The sequence below is a fragment of the Ranitomeya variabilis genome, chromosome 2 (genome assembly GCF_051348905.1).
Source record: "Ranitomeya variabilis isolate aRanVar5 chromosome 2, aRanVar5.hap1, whole genome shotgun sequence".
Lineage (NCBI taxonomy): Eukaryota > Metazoa > Chordata > Amphibia > Anura > Dendrobatidae > Ranitomeya > Ranitomeya variabilis.
This window is the reverse complement of record NC_135233.1, coordinates 164,715,535-164,731,902: the sequence shown is the minus strand read 5'-3', so window position 1 is coordinate 164,731,902 and position 16,368 is coordinate 164,715,535. Positions and strand designations below refer to the sequence as shown.

The window sequence follows — 16,368 nt, the reverse complement described above, 5'->3', positions numbered from 1 at the left end:
CCACAACCAAACAGTCGGTCTTACCGGTGGAAGATTCAGGAGTCCTGACAGACCCGCTGGATCGTAAAGCGGAAGCTTTACTAAAAAGGTCGTGGGAAGCCAACACGGGGGCGTTCAGACCCGCCATATCCAGCACCTGCACTGCAAGGTCACTGCTAGTGTGGATGGAGCAATTGGAGGAACAGATTAGAGGTAGAACTTCGAGAGAGTCAATCCTGCCGAAATTCCCTCTAATCAAAGAAGCAGTAGCATTCCTGGCTGATGCCTCTGTGGACTCGCTACGCCTAGCAGCCAGGTCAGCCGGCCTAGTGAACACAGCCCGGCGAGCACTCTGGCTAAAGAACTGGAAAGGGGACGCACAGGCCAAAGCAAAACTTTGTGCGATCCCCTGCCAGGGTGAGTTCCTTTTCGGAAAAGCACTGGATGAGCTCCTAAGTAAAGCAGGTGAAAGGAAAAAAGGCTTCCCTAACCAGTATCTTCCATCCTACAGGAGAGCCTTCAAAAGACGTCCCTTTACCAGGAACAAGCCGTTCGAACAAAGGGAGCGATGGGAATCGAAGGACCCGAAGCAAAAAGGTGCCTTTTTTAGCGGGTCCCATAACCCGAAACGCAAATACCGCTAACCAGGAGGTAGGCGGCAGATTGAAATTCTTCTTCCCCAGATGGGAACAAATAACATCCAGCCAGTGGATTCTGGACATTGTACAATACGGCCTAAAATTGGAATTTGAGCGAATCCCTTGGGATTCCTTTATAGTAACATCTCCAAAAGGTCAAGACCAACAAAGGGCTCTGGAATCAGAGATCCTATCTCTTCTGTCTAAAAAAGTCCTGATAGAAGTTCCCCAAGACCAAGAAGGGAGGGGGTTCTATTCCCCTTTATTCTTGATCAATAAGCCTGATGGTTCATTTAGAACCATCATAAACCTCAAGAGGTTAAATGCCTTCCTGCGTAATCATACCTTCAAAATGGAATCTATTAGTTCAACCATAAAACTCTTGTTTCCTAGGTGTGTCATGGCCGGAATAGACTTAAAGGATGCTTATTATCATCTTCCCATACATCCGGAACATCAAAAGTATCTAAGGGTAGCAGTCATCCTGGAAGGACAGGTTCGTCACTTTCAGTATGTTGCAATGCCATTTGGGCTTTCTATGGCTCCCCGCATCTTCACTAAGGTGATATTAGAAGTAATGGCTCATCTACGTCAACAAGATACCTTGATAATACCCTACCTAGATGACTTTCTAGTGGTGGGAAATTCCATGCTTCAGTGTAAAACTCGTCTATCTAATACGATCTCGTCCCTACAGGAGTTAGGTTGGATCATCAACTTCGAAAAATCCCGGCTGAATCCAGAAACCGTCCAGACATTTCTAGGAATCCAGCTAGACTCAGTAAGTCAGAGATGCTTCCTCCCCCAGGCAAAGAAACTGACTATACAATCAAGGGTATCAGACGCAATACGCAACCCCTACATGACACTAAGGAAGAGCATGTCCTTACTGGGGTCATTATCATCATGTATCCCTGCTGTACCATGGGCACAATTTCATACTCGTCAATTACAGTATGAGGTATTGTCGGCTCAGGGTAAAAACGGACATCTAGAAAGCAAAATAACTCTTTCCAAAGATGTCTTAGAATCACTATCCTGGTGGCTAGACATGGACCACCTCTCAGAGGGTGTGCCATGGATAATAGACCCGTCTAAAATAATTACCACTGACGCCAGCCCTATTGGGTGGGGAGCACATATGAAAAACAGTCTGGCCCAAGATACTTGGGACCAGGCAGAATTGTCATGTTCCTCCAATTGGAAGGAGTTAAAAGCGGTAGAATGTGCCTTAAATCACTTTCTTCCGCAGATTCAAGGAGCAGATGTAAGAATTTACTCGGACAATTCCACCACAGTGGCATATGTGAATCGTCAGGGTGGCACAAGATCAGGAAGTCTAATGACCATAGCTGCAGACATCTTTCAGCTGGCAGAGACTCATCTAACATCCCTAACAGCCCTGCATATCAGAGGTGTAGAAAACATCAGGGCAGACTACCTCAGCCGAAACGAGCTACGTCAAGGGGAATGGACCTTAAACAGATCCATATTCAGTGTGATAACAGAGTCATGGGGGATACCACAAATCGACCTATTTGCCACAAGAGACAACCGGCAAGTAAAAAGGTTCGCTTCCCTGAACGTCATGGATCACCCAGATATGTTGGACTCTCTCCACCATCCTTGGAGGTTCCAGCTGGCATATGCCTTTCCTCCAATGTCTCTGATTCCTCTAGTGATCAGAAAAATCAGGAGAGAACAAGCAAGAGTGATCCTCATTGCACCATTCTGGCCGAAAAGACCATGGTTCTCTTGTCTCCAGACCATGTGCCTATGCGATCCATGGATCCTCCCATCAGACAAGGAACTGCTGTCCCAAGGCCCCTTTTTCCACCCGCAAGTGAAAGGTCTTCACTTGACGGCGTGGAATTTGAGAGGCAACTACTAAGATCAAGAGGGTTCTCAGCAGAACTAGTTAACACCCTCTTATTGAGCAGGAAAAGATCTACCACCCTAATATATAGTAGGGTATGGAATAAATTTTTAGACTTTCACGCAGTACCGTTCACTAAGCAAGTTCCAATCACACCTATTTTAGAGTTCTTGCAGAAAGGCCGAGAGTTAGGATTATCTGTAAATACCTTGAGAGTTCAGGTCTCGGCATTAGGAGCCCTATATGGATGCAATATAGCAGCTAATAGGTGGATCTCCAGATTCATAAAATCTAGTGAACGTAGTAAACCGGTCCATATCCCCCGTCTACCCCCGTGGGATTTAAATCTAGTGCTAGAGGCTTTAACTAGCTCCCCATTTGAGCCACTAGATTCAATACCTTTAAAAATCCTGACATATAAAGTAGCCCTCTTGGTAGCCCTAACCTCAGCTAGACGGGTTAGCGACATCCAGGCCCTATCAGTAGACCCACCCTTCTTACTGATATTCCAGGATCGGATAGTCCTAAAACCAGACCCCTCATACCTCCCTAAGGTAGCGTCCACCTACCACAGGTCCCAAGAGATATTTCTCCCTTCCTTTTTTGATCCACCTGTAACTCCAGAAGAGCATAAATTTCACACCTTAGATGTCAGAAGAGCCATCCTGACCTATATAGAAAGGTGTCAGACATGGAGGGAGAGTAGGGCTCTGTTTATCTCCTTTCAGGGCCACAAGAAAGGACATGGGGTCACGAGAGCTACCATATCTCGATGGATCAGAGATGCTATCTGCTTGGCCTATACATCAAAAGGCAAGATTCCTCCAGCGGGTATTAAAGCGCACTCGACACGAGCCATGGCTTCCTCCTGGGCGGAACAAGTGGACGTACCGATCCATTTAATATGTAAGGCCGCAACTTGGTCTACACCTTCTACCTTTTACAACCATTATAGACTTGATCTATCTACATCTTCTGATCTGACCTTTGGTAGAGCTGTTCTTAATACAGTAATCCCACCCAAATAATGAATCTCTGAAAATCTCTCATGTGGGGTGCTGTCGTGGCGAAGGGTAAAAAGCCGGATTACTCACCGGTAATGCTCTTTTAATGAGTCCACGACAGCACCCATTTACTACCCTCCCTAAGTTATGCACAGCTCTTCCTTTTAAATTCACAAATAATGGTTGTATAGAGTTTAAGATATTTTGCTGAATAAGAATTAATACTAAAGCTTTGGCGGTTCCCTTTTTTACTCTGTAAACTAAACTGAGGAGGAGAGGGGACCGCCTCCTTTTATTCTGTAGGTTTCCTGTTCCTATGGGGCGGATCCCTCTCTCATGTGGGGTGCTGTCGTGGACTCATTAAAAGAGCATTACCGGTGAGTAATCCGGCTTTTCACCCTCGTTTTTCATCTGGCCAGGTGGAATCTTCGGATTGCCCTGGAGTGGACACGGTGGTGGATAGACTGCACCGGATTTGGAGTCATGTGGTGGACAATTTGAAGTTGTCTCAGGAGAAGACTCAGCAGTTTGCTAATCGTCATCGTCGTGTGGGTCATCATCTCCGCGTTGGGGACTTGGTGTGGTTATCTTCTCGTTTTGTCCCTATGAAGGTCTCTTCTCCTAAGTTTAAACCTCGGTTCATAGGTCCTTATAAGATTTTGGAGATTCTTAATCCTGTATCTTTTCGTTTGGACCTACCAGCATCTTTCACCATTCATAATGTCTTCCATCGGTCGTTGTTGCGGAGGTACGAGGTACCGGTTGTTCCTTCTGTTGAGCCTCCTGCTCCTGTGCTGGTGGAGGGTGAATTGGAGTATGTTGTGGAGAAGATTTTGGACTCTCGCGTTTCCAGACGGAGACTTCAATATTTGGTTAAATGGAAGGGATACGGTCAGGAGGATAATTCTTGGGTGACTGCCTCTGATTTGGTTCGCGCCTTTCATAGGGCGCATTCAGATCGCCCTGGTGGTTCTCATGAGGGTTCGGTGCCCCCTCCTTAAGGGGGGGGTACTGTTGTGAATTCTGTTTTTGGGCTCCCTCTGGTGGTTACTGGTGGTACTGGCTGACTTTTGTCTTGCACCTGTTCCCATCAGGAAACTGGGAGTTTCCTATTTAGTCTGGCTTCTCAGTCATTCTAGTGCCGGCAATCAATGTTACCAGAGTACCTCTGTTGCTTGCTACCTGCTCCAAGTCTGCAATTCAGCTAAGTTGGATCTTTGGCATTTTTTGTGTTTGTTTGTCCAGCATGCATTTATATTTCTCTTGCTGCTGGAAGCTCAAGTGATCTGAAATTACTACTCCGGTGTCATGAGTTGATAACGGAGTTAAAGTAATTTCAGGATGGCTGTTTAGGGTTTTGAGGTGACCGCGAAGTCCTCTTTTGTATTTTCTGCTATCTAGTCAGAGGGCCTCTCTTTGCTGAATCTATATTCATACTGCGTACGTGTTTTCATCTTACCTAACCGTTATTATATGTGGGGGGCTACTATCACTTTTGGGGTTTCCCTGGAGGCAAGCCAGGTCTGTGTATTCCTCTACTAGGGGGTAACTAGATCTCCGGCTGGTGCGAGGTGTCTAGGGATAATCGTAGGCACACCCCCTGGCTACTATTAGTTGCGTGTTAGGTTCAGCGTCGCGGTCATCTGAGATTCCATCATTCCTAGAGCTAGTCCGTTTTTGCCTGAGTCCCTGCCATTGGGAACCATGACAACCATCTGAGAAAATAAAGAACTTCATCCACAACTACCACAAAAGACTGGGATAAGACCTTGGAGATGTCCTTTAATAGGACAATAAGCAATTGTGATATGACTTTTCACTTTTTGTGATGTGACAGGTCCTCTTAAAGGGGTCATTTCCTTTTAATTAAGTTTCTATCCAGGCTGAAGATTGTTATAAAACAATTAACCACACTGTACTCGCTTTCCTCTGGTCCACCAGCATGTGTCCACCACTTTTCCTAGTGCCTGGCATTGACTGCGGCTCTGTTGCCAACTTGGCAATGTGTCAACCAATCAGAGGCTCAGCCAGTGTTAGTGGAACGCTCTCCTCAGAACTCCTGAGCTCATTAATAGGCTTGCTCACTGTCAATGTGACATCACATGTGCAGCCAATTCACTGCACTCGGGGAAGGTGAGTACAGAAGAGTTTGTTGTTTTATAACGAGCTATCGTCAAGATACAAAATTAATTAAAAAGGAACAATCCCTTAAAGGCCAGAGCTACACACATCATTTATTGCGCAATATAGAGATCGTTGTTTTCGATTTCGACATAAGCATCTAATGCTTACACACAGTTGTATCACAACCTACTGCAGCTGTGTCACCATGGACCATGTGTCACCTAATAGGCAATCCATGTATACTGTATGTTACGGCTGTTAAACTGCCGCAAGTCAAGGAGGTGCAGGGACTTGAACATATTATTTGAGCATGCCGAATACACTTGATTAGCACCTGAGCATGCTCAGATAACAAATTATCCGAGCACGTTCACTCATCACTAGAAGTGAAGCAAAATGGCCGCCGTAGGCAACAATTGTGCAGATTTAGATCTCGGCTGCTGTGATGCAAAAAAATACAGTACGAACCAAATGTGTGATGGGGTTCCTAGATCTTGGTTACATCGCCAGCATGTTGAAGAGTGGGAATTGTGAATTTGTGTAGTGTATCTGGGATTTTGTTCCATCTAGAAATAATTGTATAGTTAAGTTCTTGATATTTTGTTGATGTTGAATATGAATCTCTATTTTTTAATATGGCTTAAATTTGTGTGAATCAAATATTTAGCTCTATTTCCTGTTTTTTAATACAAGTCATTTCTTCTTCACTCATAGAATCTTATATACTTATGACATTGTTTTCTTTTTCTTATTCTCATAGGGTATTATGAATGGTTTATCCTAAAGACGAATGGATGTTTTGAAATTCAAATTCGCTGACATCAACAAATTTTCCCCAAAAGTTAGAATTGTGGCAAATAAATCCTCAATACTGGAAAGCTTGTGATTGCTCGGAAAGTACACGTGAGGGAGAGGAGAGAGCGAGAGAAAGAACCCTGCTGACCATGAGAGCTTAACCTTTACCAGCAATAGAGAGAGAGGACCCCATTGACTATAAGAGCTTACACTCTACTCGAGAGAGCATCCTGCTGACCATAAGAACTCACATTCTACAGAAGAGTGAGACTTGCCCAGTGACTCTGGAGATGGAAAACGACTCTGCTGTACAAACTGCTGCATTAGGAACAGCTGATCAGTGATGGCCCAGGTACTGACCATCACTGTACACGGTATGATAATCTGGTAAATGTTATAGCTGCAGGGCTTTATGGGGAGACCAGCACAATGCAAAATTACGTTAGCCTGCTCTCTGATGCTTCAGCGGTGTGAGAAACAATGCAAGGCAAGGTTTTATTTTTACGGATCACAAATTGAATTTGAAAATGTTTAAAGGTTTTAATTTATGTCAAACTGCGATTTTAACTAAATTCGACTCTATCTTGATCCTCTGTGAATTAATCCTCTCATCTCTAGTTGATCCTAGTATGTAGAATGTAGTTATAGCCTTAAGAACTTCGGCATTTAATCCAAAATCAGCAAATAGATCTATTATTTTCTTTATGGTAAGAACCTCATTGTTATTTATCAGATGTTTCATAAGGAATTTAAACATCTAGTATTCTAGTTTTGTTTTAAGGTTCTGTATTTATTTTGAATCAAGTATATAAGAGGGGTATATTTACACATGTTGAAGGATTAGGTTATGTTTTCTAGTTGTATTATGCCAGAAAGTGTTGCTTTTATAAAATAATTAATTTAAAAGTATTTAAGTGTATTAGGGGGCCTTAAACATAAATTCTGGTTTATGTTTTATTTGCATGAGGTCTAAATCTACCCAGAGTTTTTTGTGTGGAAACGTGTACCACTCCATTAGTCTGACTGAGAGGAAAGTCTGTATTTTTCCAAATCTGGGAGACCCAGGCCTCCTATGTTCTTAGGCTTTATTACTATTAAAGTGGCTGTCCAAGTTTGACACAAAAGTCTGCAGCACTCTATGTGAATCCTCAGTCTTGTGAATCCTCAGTGCCCACAGATTCTCCTATTCCAGCTTCTGGAACGGGCAGTCATGTGACTACAAATATGTGATATGCATAATCCTGGCCACACATACAAATACAAGTGAATTGTGCAAGGTTGTGTACGTCTAGTCGGAATGAGGCCAAAAGTATGCATATCGCATTCTTGTGGTTAGATGACGAGCAGCTCCCCGGTGCCAGCACTAGAGAAGCCTTTCAGCGTCTGCTGTGCGCACTGTGAGAATTCACTCTATTTGACTGCAAACTTTCCTCAAAACCATGAGATTTCTATTAGTAACACTTGTAGTAGATAAAATACCTTGGGAAGAGTGAAGAGTAGTAATGTTTACTACATTGATTCTACCAAACCAAGAAATAGGATCAGAGTTTCATAAGGAAATGACAGTTTCTATTTTGTTGAATAATTGCTTAACATTTAGATCATATAAAGAAGATGTTACTAATTTTGGTCGCCATCTATGTAATTGAAGAGCAAATTTTTTGGAACAGAGGAATTTGGGTTATGCATTGCCATTTTTCTGAAGTTTGAAGTTTGATTTTAGACTGAAGGTTTTAATCTCCCTTATTAATGTTTTGATTGTGTGGGTTTGGTGAAGTCAAATAATACTTTGTCTGAAAAACGGCAGTTGTGTTACTTTTTCTGAAAACCGCGGCTATTTTATGCTTTACCTATCCACATTTCAGACCTTTAGCCCTTTCCTGACCTTGTGATTTTACGTTTTTGTGCTTTTGTTTTTTTCCTCCCCTTATTCCAAGAGCCATAACTTTTTTATTTTTCTGTCCCCATACCATATGAGGTCTTGTTTTTTGCAGGATGAGTTGTACTTTTGAATGACACCATTCATTTTACCATGTGAAAGTGGGAAAAAAATTCCAAGTGTGTTGAGTGTAAAAAAGTGCAATTTCACAAAACACTGTTTGCCAAACAGATTTCTTTTATATTTTGATACATCTGACTTTTACAAATGCAGCAATAACAAATATGTATATTTTTCAGTTGTTTTATTTTTAATGGGGTAAAAGGAGGTGATTTGAACTTTTATGTTCTCTATTTTTTTCATATTTTAAAAACAAATTTTCTTACTTTTTATTGTGTTTAAAAATCCCATTAGCATTTGATGCTGCAATCAATGGATTGCCTGTTAGTACACAGCAGGGCTTCAGCACAGCTATGTACAGTGGGTATGGAAAGTGTGCAGCCACTTGGTAAATTCAAAAAGTTAATTTTTTTCTCATTAATGTACACTCTACGCCCTATCTTGACTTAAAAAACAGAAATGTAGTAATTTTTGCAAATTTACAAAAAAAAATACAGTTTAATAATATTATTATAATATAAATAATAATTAATTAATTAAATTGGTCTATAACTGTTGCAGATGGTTGCATCGTCTCCTTCTCTAGGGATAAGTGTAATACACAACTGTGTGAAAAAGTTTTTGGCCGCTTCCTGATTTCCTATTCTTTTGCATGTTTGTCACACCTAAATGTTTCAGATCAACAAACAATTTTATATATTAGACAGATATAACACAAGTAAACACAAAATTAATTTTTTTAAATGAAGGTTTTTATTATTATGAGAAAAAGAAATCCACACCTACAGGGCACTGTGTGAAAAAGTGATTGCCCCCTAAACCTTATAACTAGTTGGGTCACCCTTAGCAGCAACAAATGCAATCAAGTGTTTGCGATTATTGTCAATGAGTCTTTTACAATGCTCTGGAGGAAGTTTGGTCCACTCATCTTTGCCTCATTGGAGAGCTTCTGAGCATGAACCTCCTTTTTAAGGTCATGCCACAGCATCTCAGTCGGATTAAGGTCAGGACTTTTACTAGACCACTCCAAAGTCATAATTTTGTTTTTCTTAAGCCATTCAGAGGTGGATTTAATGGTGTGTTTTGGATCATTGTACTGCTGTATAATCCAAGTGCACTTCAGCTTGAGGTCACAAACAGATTGCCGGACATTCTCCTTCAGGATTTTTTGGTAGACAGCAGAATTCATAGTTCCATTTACCACAGCAAGTATTCCACGTCCTAAAGCAGCAAAACAGTCTCAGATCATCACAATAGCACCACCTTATTTTACTGTTGGTTCCTTTTCTGAAATGCTGTCTTACCTCTATGCCAGATGTAATGGAACATACACCTTCCAAAAAGATCAACTTTTATCTCATCAGTCCACAGAGTAGTCTCCCAAAAGTTTTGGAGATCATCAAGATGTTTTCTAGCAAAACTAAAATGAGTCTTTACATTCTTATTGCTCATCAGTGGTTTTCATCTTGGAACTCTGCCATGTAGGCCATTTTTGCCCAGTCTTCTTTCTTATGGTGCAGTGATTAACACTGACCTTAACTAATGCAAGTGAGGCCTGCAGTTCTTTGGATGTTGTGAGGGTTTTTGAGACCTCTTGGATGAGTCATCGCTGTGTTCTTGGGGTAATTTTGGTCAGCCGGCCACTCATGAGAAGGTTCACCACTGTTCCAGACTTTTGCCATTTGTAGATAATGGCTCTCACTGTGGTTCAATGAAGTCCCAAGGCTTTAGAAATGGCTTTATAACATTTCCAGACTGTTAGATCTGAATTTCTTTGTTTCTCAGTTGTTCCAGAATTTCTTTTGATTTTGGCATACATGTCTAGCTCTTGAGTATATTTTGGTCTACTTCCCTCTGTCAGGCAGGTCCTATTTAAGTGATTTCTTGATTGATAACAGGTGTGGCAGTAATCAGGCTAGGGTGTGGCTAGGGAATTTGAACTCAGCTTCCCAAAGATGTGATAAACCACAGTTAATTTATGTTTAAAGGGGGAGGGAATAGCTTTTTCACATAGGGTTTCACACACATAGGTTTGGATTTCTTTTTCCTTTATAATAAAGACCTTCAATAAAAAATATATTTTGTGTTTTACCTGTGTTATCTTTGTCTATTAATTTAATTTGTTTGGTTATATGAAACATTTAAGTGTGACAATCATGTAAATGAATGGGAAATCTGGAAAAGGTAAACACTTTTTTACACAACTGTGTGCCGAGAGAGCTTCTTTGCTAAAAAGAGTTGTTTTATTTTTTTGATTGTACCAGAGTTTTAATTTGGTTAAATAGGTTTAGGGATGAGCTGACCCATGGAAGTTTGGGCTTGGGTAGCTGACTTTAACTTTATTCCAAAGTTCAATTTGGGTACCAGAACTGTACCCAAACTTGATCCAGAACCCAAACTGTTGTGAAATTGGATTTTGGGCTCCCCCGGTGGCCACTGGTGGAATTGAACTGGTGTGCATCATCCCCTCTGTTCACCTGTTTCCATCAGGATGTGGGAGTCGCTATTTAACCTTGCTCCTCTGTCACTTCCATGCCGGTCAACATTGTAATCAGAAGCCTTTCTGTGCATGTTCCTGCTGCTAGACAACTCCCAGCTAAGTTGGACTTTAGTCCTCGTTTGTTTTTGCATTTTGTTCCAGTTCACTGCTGTAGTTTCGTTTCTGTGTCTGGAAAGCTCTTGTGATCTGAAATTGCCACTCTGATGTTATGAGTTAATACTAGAGTCTTAAAGTAATTTCAGGATGGTATTTTGATAGGGTTTTCAGCTGACCATGAAAGTGCCCTTTCTGTCTTCCTGCTATCTAGTAAGCGGACCTCAATTTTGCTAAACCTATTTTCATACTACGTTTGTCATTTCATCTAAAATCACCGCCAATATATGTGGGGGCCTCTGTCTGCCTATCGGGGAAACTTCTCTAGAGGTGAGCCAGGACTATATTTTCCTCTGCCAGGATTAGTTAGTCCTCCGGCCGGCGCTGGGCGTCTAGGGATAAAAAACGTAGGCAACGCTACCCGGCTACTGTTAGTTGTGCGGCAGGTTTAGTTCATGGTCAGTTTAGTTTCCATCCTTCCAAGAGCTAGTACTTATGTTTGCTGGGCTATGTTCTCTTGCCATTGAGAACCATAACAGTTTGACCGGCCAAAAAAAAAAAAGGGTTAAATTAATTGACAGAGAAAGGAGAGAAAAGAGAAGTCTGCTGAAGATTTTTTTTTTTTTTTTTTCCCCTTCCCTTCAGTTCTGAGTGTGCTTGTAATTGTATCTCTTGCAAGTCTGCCTATATTGCAGCCTTTCTCTCTCTCTCTCTCCTTCTAATCCTGGAATGGCTCTGTGTTCACCTGTTTAAAATGGATATTCAGAGTTTAGCTGCAGGTTTGAATAATCTCACCACGAAAGTTCAAAATTTACAAGATTTTGTTGTTCATGTTCCTATATCTGAACCTAGAATTCCTTTGCCTGAATTTTTCTCGGGGAATAGATCTTGCTTTCAAAATTTCAAAAATAATTGCAAGTTGTTTTTGTCCCTGAAATCTCGCTCTGCTGGAGATCCTGCTCAGCAGGTCAGGATTGTGATTTCCTTGCTCCGGGGCGACCCTCAGGATTGGGCTTTTGCATTGGCTCCAGGGGATCCTGCGTTGCTCAATGTGGATGCGTTTTTTCTGGCCTTGGGGTTGCTTTATGAGGAACCTCAGTTAGAGCTTCAGGCGGAAAAGGCCTTGATGTCCCTATCTCAGGGGCAAGACGAAGCTGAAATATACTGCCAGAAATTCCGTAAATGGGCTGTGCTTACTCAGTGGAATGAGTGCGCCCTGGCGGCGAATTTCAGAGAGGGTCTCTCTGATGCCATTAAGGATGTTATGGTGGGGTTCCCTGTGCCTGCGGGTCTGAATGAGTCCATTACAATGGCTATCCAGATCGATAGGCGTCTGCGGGAGCGCAAACCTGTGCACCATTTGGCGGTGTCTACTGAGAAGACGCCAGAGAATATGCAATGTGATAGAATTCTGTCCAGAAGTGAACGGCAGAATTTAAGAAGAAAAAATGGGTTGTGCTTCTATTGCAGTGATTTAACTCATGTTATATCAGCATGCTCTAAGCGTACTAAGAAGCTTGATAAGTCTGTTTCAATTGGCACTTTACAGTCTAAGTTTATTCTATCTGTGACCCTGATTTGTTCTTTATCATCTATTACCGCGGATGCCTATGTCGACTCTGGCGCCGCTTTGAGTCTTATGGATTGGTCCTTTGCCAAACGCTGTGGGTATGATTTGGAGCCTCTTGAAACTCCTATACCCCTGAAGGGGATTGACTCCACCCCATTGGCTAGTAATAAACCACAATACTGGACACAAGTAACTATGCGGATTAATCCGGATCATCAGGAGATTATTCGCTTTCTTGTGCTGTATAACCTACATGATGTGTTGGTGCTTGGATTGCCATGGCTGCAATCTCATAACCCAGCCCTTGACTGGAAAGCTATGTCTGTGTTAAGCTGGGGATGTAAGGGGAAGCATGGGGACGTACCTGTGGTTTCCATTTCATCATCTATTCCCTCTGAGATTCCTGAATTCTTGACTGAATATTGTGACGTTTTTGAAGAACCTAAGCTTGGTTCATTACCTCCGCACCGGGAGTGCGATTGTGCCATAGATTTGATTCCGGGTAGTAAATACCCTAAGGGTCGTTTATTTAATCTGTCTGTGCCTGAACATGCTGCTATGCGAGAATATATAAAGGAGTCCTTGGAAAAGGGACATATTCGTCCTTCGTCATCTCCCTTAGGAGCCGGTTTTTTCTTTGTGGCTAAGAAAGATGGCTCTTTGAGACCGTGTATTGATTATCGGCTTTTGAATAAAATCACGGTTAAATATCAATATCCGTTGCCACTGCTGACTGATTTGTTTGCTCGCATAAAGGGGGCCAAGTGGTTCTCTAAGATAGATCTCCGTGGGGCGTATAATTTGGTGCGAATTAAGCAGGGGGATGAGTGGAAGACCGCATTTAATACGCCCGAGGGCCACTTTGAGTATTTGGTGATGCCTTTTGGTCTTTCAAATGCCCCTTCAGTCTTTCAGTCCTTTATGCATGACATTTTCCGTGATTATTTGGATAAATTTATGATTGTGTATCTGGATGATATTTTGATTTTTTCGGATGACTGGGACTCTCATGTCCAGCAGGTCAGGAGGGTTTTTCAGGTTTTGCGGTCTAATTCCTTGTGTGTGAAGGGTTCTAAGTGCGTTTTTGGGGTTCAAAAGATTTCCTTTTTGGGATATATTTTTTCCCCCTCTTCCATCGAGATGGATCCTGTCAAGGTTCAGGCTATTTGTGATTGGACGCAACCCTCTTCTCTTAAGAGTCTTCAGAAATTTTTGGGCTTTGCTAACTTTTATCGTCGATTTATTGCTGGTTTTTCTGATGTTGTTAAACCATTGACTGATTTGACTAAGAAGGGTGCTGATGTTGCTGATTGGTCCCCTGCTGCTGTGGAGGCCTTTCGGGAGCTTAAGCGCCGCTTTTCTTCCGCCCCTGTGTTGCGTCAGCCTGATGTTGCTCTTCCTTTTCAGGTTGAGGTCGACGCTTCTGAAATCGGAGCTGGGGCAGTTTTGTCGCAGAGAAGTTCCGATTGTTCCGTGATGAGACCTTGTGCCTTTTTCTCGCGTAAATTTTCGCCCGCCGAGCGGAATTATGATGTTGGGAATCGGGAGCTTTTGGCCATGAAGTGGGCTTTTGAGGAGTGGCGTCATTGGCTTGAGGGGGCTAGACATCAGGTGGTGGTATTGACTGACCAAAAATCTAATTTATCTTGAGTCCGCCAGACGCCTGAATCCTAGACAGGCGCGCTGGTCGTTGTTTTTCTCTCGGTTTAATTTTGTGGTGTCCTACCTGCCGGGTTCTAAGAATGTTAAGGCGGATGCCCTTTCTAGGAGTTTTGAGCCTGACTCCCCTGGTAACTCTGAACCTACAGGTATCCTTAAGGATGGAGTGATATTGTCTGCCGTTTCTCCAGACCTGCGGCGGGCCTTGCAGGAGTTTCAGGCGGATAGACCTGATCGTTGCCCACCTGGTAGACTGTTTGTTCCTGATGATTGGACCAGTAAAGTCATTTCTGAGGTTCATTCTTCTGCGTTGACAGGTCATCCTGGAATCTTTGGTACCAGGGATTTGGTGGCAAGGTCCTTCTGGTGGCCTTCCCTGTCTCGAGATGTGCGAGGCTTTGTGCAGTCTTGTGACGTTTGTGCTCGGGCCAAGCCTTGTTGTTCTCGGGCTAGTGGATTGTTGTTGCCCTTGCCTATCCCGAAGAGGCCCTGGACGCACATCTCGATGGATTTTATTTCGGATCTTCCTGTTTCTCAGAAGATGTCTGTCATCTGGGTGGTGTGTGACCGTTTCTCTAAGATGGTCCATTTGGTTCCCCTGCCTAAGTTGCCTTCTTCTTCCGAGTTGGTTCCTCTGTTTTTTCAAAATGTGGTCCGTTTGCATGGTATTCCGGAGAATATCGTTTCTGACAGAGGAACCCAATTCGTGTCTAGATTTTGGCGAGCATTCTGTGCTAGGATGGGCATAGATTTGTCTTTCTCGTCTGCTTTCCATCCTCAGACTAATGGCCAGACCGAGCGGACGAATCAGACCTTGGAGACATATTTGAGGTGTTTTGTGTCTGCAGATCAGGATGATTGGGTTGCTTTTTTGCCTTTAGCGGAGTTTGCCCTCAATAATCGGGCCAGCTCTGCCACCTTGGTGTCTCCTTTTTTCTGTAATTCGGGGTTTCATCCTCGATTTTCTTCTGGTCAGGTGGAATCTTCGGATTGTCCTGGAGTGGATGCTGTGGTGGAGAGGTTGCATCAGATTTGGGGGCAGGTAGTGGACAATTTGAAGTTGTCCCAGGAGAAGACTCAGCTTTTTGCCAACCGCCGGCGTCGGGTTGGTCCTCGGCTTTGTGTTGGGGACTTGGTGTGGTTGTCTTCTCGTTTTGTCCCTATGAGGGTTTCTTCTCCTAAGTTTAAGCCTCGGTTCATCGGCCCGTACAAGATATTGGAGATTCTTAACCCTGTGTCCTTCCGTTTGGACCTCCCTGCATCTTTTTCTATTCATAATGTTTTTCATCGGTCATTGTTGCGCAGGTATGAGGTACCGGTTGTGCCTTCCGTTGAGCCTCCTGCTCCGGTGTTGGTTGAGGGCGAGTTGGAGTACGTTGTGGAAAAAATCTTGGACTCCCGTGTTTCCAGACGGAAACTCCAGTATCTGGTCAAATGGAAGGGATACGGTCAGGAGGATAATTCTTGGGTGACTGCCTCTGATGTTCATGCCTCCGATCTGGTCCGTGCCTTTCATAGGGCTCATCCTGATCGCCCTGGTGGTTCTGGTGAGGGTTCGGTGCCCCCTCCTTGAGGGGGGGTACTGTTGTGAAATTGGATTTTGGGCTCCCCCGGTGGCCACTGGTGGAATTGAACTGGTGTGCATCATCCCCTCTGTTCACCTGTTTCCATCAGGATGTGGGAGTCGCTATTTAACCTTGCTCCTCTGTCACTTCCATGCCGGTCAACATTGTAATCAGAAGCCTTTCTGTGCATGTTCCTGCTGCTAGACAACTCCCAGCTAAGTTGGACTTTAGTCCTCGTTTGTTTTTGCATTTTGTTCCAGTTCACTGCTGTAGTTTCGTTTCTGTGTCTGGAAAGCTCTTGTGATCTGAAATTGCCACTCTGATGTTATGAGTTAATACTAGAGTCTTAAAGTAATTTCAGGATGGTATTTTGATAGGGTTTTCAGCTGACCATGAAAGTGCCCTTTCTGTCTTCCTGCTATCTAGTAAGCGGACCTCAATTTTGCTAAACCTATTTTCATACTACGTTTGTCATTTCATCTAAAATCACCGCCAATATATGTGGGGGCCTCTGTCTGCCTATCGGGGAAACTTCTCTAGAGGTGAGCCAGGACTATATTTTCCTC

The 16,368-nt window shown here is 43.1% G+C and overlaps 1 long non-coding RNA gene across 9 annotated transcripts in view; it reads left to right on the top strand.

Moving 5' to 3' along the window:
- Positions 1–16,368, top strand: part of LOC143804741 (uncharacterized) — a 1,170,763-nt gene that overhangs the window by 134,017 nt on the left and 1,020,378 nt on the right. For 7 of the 9 annotated variants that reach the window (XR_013221089.1, XR_013221082.1, XR_013221083.1 and 4 more), the window contains exon 2: positions 6,382–6,790. The exons of 1 other annotated variant lie outside the window; for it this stretch is intronic. This is a non-coding gene — a long non-coding RNA (uncharacterized LOC143804741). The remainder of the gene's footprint in view (positions 1–6,381; positions 6,791–16,368) is intronic. One more of the 9 variants, XR_013221086.1, reaches the window with a different exon arrangement.